The sequence below is a fragment of the Scyliorhinus canicula genome, chromosome 12, assembly GCF_902713615.1.
Source record: "Scyliorhinus canicula chromosome 12, sScyCan1.1, whole genome shotgun sequence".
NCBI classification, from domain to species: domain Eukaryota; kingdom Metazoa; phylum Chordata; class Chondrichthyes; order Carcharhiniformes; family Scyliorhinidae; genus Scyliorhinus; species Scyliorhinus canicula.
In genome coordinates, this window is record NC_052157.1 from 133,302,906 (window position 1) to 133,307,215 (window position 4,310).

At 44.6% G+C, this 4,310-nt stretch overlaps 1 long non-coding RNA gene across 2 annotated transcripts; it reads left to right on the forward strand.

Moving 5' to 3' along the window:
- The first annotated feature begins 418 nt into the window (after positions 1-418).
- Positions 419-4,074, forward strand: LOC119974875. Of its 2 annotated transcripts, none has more exons than XR_005462600.1 (2): positions 419-1,518; positions 3,466-4,074. It is a non-coding gene; the product is annotated as an uncharacterized LOC119974875 (long non-coding RNA). The 2 variants fall into 2 exon arrangements; XR_005462599.1 differs by having other exon boundaries at positions 419-1,499.
- The last annotated feature ends 236 nt before the right edge of the window (positions 4,075-4,310 follow it).

Below are 4,310 nucleotides of genomic sequence, written 5' to 3' on the forward strand. Positions count from 1 at the left end.
TGATCGGCTTTGATTACATCACATTATACTGTACGTCCGCGAGTCACAAGGGCGAGACATGAAAACAGCTGATCGCCCCCATGAGGTCACTGGGTTCGCAGCGCTCAGCTGTGGGGGGGCGGACACCGCTGACGTGCCTAAGGGGGCGGACACCGGTGACGCAGGTTTTTCTGACGAGTCATTAAATTGTCCGCCTCGCCCAAACCCCGCCTCCCTCGAACCCGTGACAGCCCCTTAAAACGCCAGCTTTTTTTTGGGAGGTTGCAGTTCTGATTGGCTAGGGAAGCTGTCAGTCGTCGTGGTCTTTGACATGCAAGGTTTTGTCATCCCCGACTGTCCATGTTATTTTCAAAATAAGGTTATATTCAGATAAAGTAGAATTTCTAATTCCCATAATTGGAAATTGATTCATGTTTGGATGATCATTAGAATCAACACACCAAAAAAAGAGGACTGTAATGAGATGGGACGCTCAAGATGTAGAAAGAACGCAACCTTTCATGGTAAAACTACCCTGAACATTCCTCCACAGACTCCTGTTTTCATCAGTTCCAACGAATTAACCCGACAAACCTCTAAAATCGCCATTCACAAAATGCTAAGTCATGTAGGCGCAGTCTGTTGTGGGAGCTGTACTTTGGTCACGCGCGATGCGTCCTCTAGCCGTTAAACAGTTGGTCCCGGAACGACAGGTCCCACAAAGCAGCGCGCAGCTGCCCTCGCGGCCGTGGGGAGGCGGGAGTTGGCCTGGCTGACGTCAGGCAGTAGGAGGACGCGACCCCATTGGTCTATGCCGCAGTCAATCATTGTGCGTCACAGAAAGCCGGCCACTGTTTTAACTCCCCACCCCACCCCTTCTCGGGCATGCTGGCTGGAATGAAGTAAAGGCGTGGCCGCCCAGGCCGGTATCCTCCTCCTAATTGGGTGGCCGGCGGCGGACGCCCCGCCCCGCCGCCCTCCCCTCGCGCGCGGCGAGTGGTCAGGGCCGCCCGTCAATCAGCGGGAGGCGCCCATGACGGCCGCAACTGTCAAATGAAGTTGAGTGGGGAAGCTCGGCCGGTCAGGCAGTCAGTGAGTTTGTTCGCCGGCGCGGTGAGGAGAAGCTGATTTGTAACTGGGAAGGGAAAAGTACTGAGTCACTAAGCCGGGGCGGGCATCGTCCTCTGACTTGAACGAGAAGGGAAAGATGCCGAGCTCCGCTGAGCGGATGATGATGATGGGGCGCCGGCTTGTCATTGACGGAATCATCCAAGGCAGCCGGCTCAGCCCTAGAGACTTGGACGGGCAGTTTATTCACACTTCTGAAGCCTTGGAGGAGGGTGGCGATGCGAATCTGCGCAAGTTCCTGAAGTTTTAAACAAAAAACTTGCCAGAGAGAGAGAGAAAGATTCTAGACTACTCCCTTTTAAAATTAAAAAAAAAAGTGGTATGAAAAAAAATAAATCCAATGTCTTAACTTATTTCCTCTGGGTGGAGAGAGATCGGCTGCCTTTGCTGAAGTAAGATTTCGCTTTGGGGGTATGTTATTTGCGCGTTCTCTTTTTAAGCGGAATAAGCTTATTTATTCCGCGTCAAGGAAGGAGATGTGTTTTAAATATCTTTTAAAATGCGTGGAAGATATGCGTGGAGGTCAGGAAAGTTCTAGAAGTGCAGCAGAATATTATGGGTGGGGGTGGGAGGGGGAGGGGACAGAGTGATTTGTCTTTTTTTTTAAAAAACTGATTTGAATTGATTGATTTATTTTTGGGGAGTGGAGGGGAGATGGAGAGTGGTCTCCACCTGGCCTGACCCAGACGATTTCTGGGTGAATCTTTTTTTTGCGTTTCCATATGGAGCAGGACGGGGATGAACGTGAAGCAAGTGAGAAAATGTTTTCCTGGAGGCTATCACCCAATATCTGTGCAGCAGGCAGATATGAACGCATCTTTTTTTTTAACCCAGTCCTTAAAACATTTTTTTTTTGGGGGGTGGGGGTCGAGTTGGGTTGTTTGCATTTATCTTGGTGCTTACGCAACACTGCAGTCGAGTTTCTGCCTTTTACTTTGCAACTGCAGGGTGCAGTCTCGCTCCAATGTCATTGGTCTTGCGTTCGTTAAAATGGCCCTCTCTTCCCCCCCCCCCCCCCCCCCCCCTCTCTCTCTTTAATGTAAGAATTTAAATAACTTGTCCTGCCTGTGGTGAAAGTATTCCAAAGTTCCCCTCTCCTAATAATTTCATTTTTTTCCTGGGGCGGATTTCCCCTGGAGCCGAGAGTGAACTGGTGAACAAAAAAAAAATCTCTGCGGGGGAAAAAAAAAGTGAGATGAGTAATGCGGTTTACTGTAAATCCTGAACATTTAATCTGGAGCTTGTTACGTTCGGTATTTCTCACCGGGGGTCGTAAAAGTGTGGAGGGGCCTTTAATGTCACAAGTAACCAATCGATGCGTTTTTATGTGGGTGCGGGACGCTGGGGTATGTGCAATTTCCTGCGAATCTTGGTGTGTCAGAAAGGGACGTACTGGGAATTATATTTTTTTGGCCGATACTGCGTTTCTCACAATGACTAAGTGTGTAATGGAGCTGTTTTGTGAGCAGGACGTTGGGTGTTACCAAATTGGGTGTTACCAGACTGACCTAATCTTAGGGGTTCAGATGCTGATCGGCGAATAACCTTTTTAGTTTTCCCCTTGGACAGTCGATACTATCCCCAACTTATAGTTAAAATACAATCTGTTGAAATACGTTTTAATAGGCACTGAATCAAGTAAGGATATCGTATTGTTTCAATAATTGGGGTTTGGATCTATTTGCACTTGTGCATCTTTACAGAAATGCTAATGAATTATGCAAGAAGAGTTTTCAAATACTTTTGCCGGGACAGCAGATGTTGTCTCCTTCCTCTTTCTTTACCCCCCCCCCCCCCCCCCCCAAGACTTTGTTTCCTGTCAAGTCACTGGATAAAAGTCTCGGATTTGGCCTATTGCTGAATCATGCATTAAAGCCAAGGTGAAGGGCGGTACTGAAGTTTGTATCGCAGTTCAGACAAATAGGGGCCGGCAGACGGATCGGAATTTATGCCATATGTAAGAGGCATCTCAGGAATTCATAGCATCATGAGTTGACTGAGTATAACCCACAGTACTGGAAGGCATGCCTGTGCAGTTTCCATAGCTAGAATAACTTCTGGGTTATTTTCTGGTAAGTCTATCTTGGGAGGGTGTGGCCAATCTACTAAGTAGTTCCATATAAAAAAGAAAAATATTTTTTTTAATGAAAAATGTCTTGTATCTGATTATTTTCAGTAAACCTTTTACTTCCAAGTGTTTTAACTGAAACTATGGCAAACTGCCTTAAATATATTATAAAGCCAATAATGTTAATTGTTTTAAGTGATCCTAGTGCTCAAGTGGCTTCATAAAATATTTCAATTACTGTGCAGGTTAGCCAGGGAGATAAACAACTTTGTTTTTTTTTTCCTTTGTAGGAAGGTTGAATTCCATTAATTACTCTGGCTATCCTACAGCCGTTCTTCACTGGCTAGTTTTATGTCACTGTCAAACAGCTAAAGCTGCCAGTTGAAGAACTGTTGAGGTTGGCTATTTACGACGAGACACTGACGAAGATGAGAATGTGCAGCTTTTGTGGACCAGATGGGAATTAACTGTTCTAGTCTTGTGTGAGTAAGCATTGATTACTTGGTCTGGAAGAAATGTGATTTTGTTGTACTGCACACTCTAATTGGCATGATACATATATTTGTGTAGTTCTTGATAATATTGTATAAATGCACATTTGTGACTCCCTTGTCTGTTGGGTGGGGCTCCTCGTGTTCTTTTGCAATTCTTAATTATGTGTTTTATACATTTTTTTAAAAATTCCCATGGACTGAAAGTTTGCTATGCTACTTTGTTACGGTTGCATTAGAATGGACTTTTATCGCCATGTGAATTTTGCTGGGCTTTCAAAGTACTTCGTTTGAACAGAATTCCTTCATTAGTCAATTCCTTTGTGCTGACATGTACTCCACAGCAGCTTATGTTAAACCTGAGTTGTACTGAATAACAAAATACAATTAAAATTATTTGGTTCTGTGTGTATGCGTTTGAGTTGTTGGTCTAGCGTATTTTGCCACTTATAACCAGTACTTTATAATTGTTCACAAAAAAACAGTGCAGTTATTCATATCTGCAGATCAGTAGTCAAATGGTAGGCTCCTTTCTGATTTTTGTTTTCCTTGTTTTGGGGCCTGTGGTTTTGAGGCAGGGAGAACAAATCCACCATATCATTAAAATGAAACCATTTATTGTTTTTATTTTTAAAGAATAAATA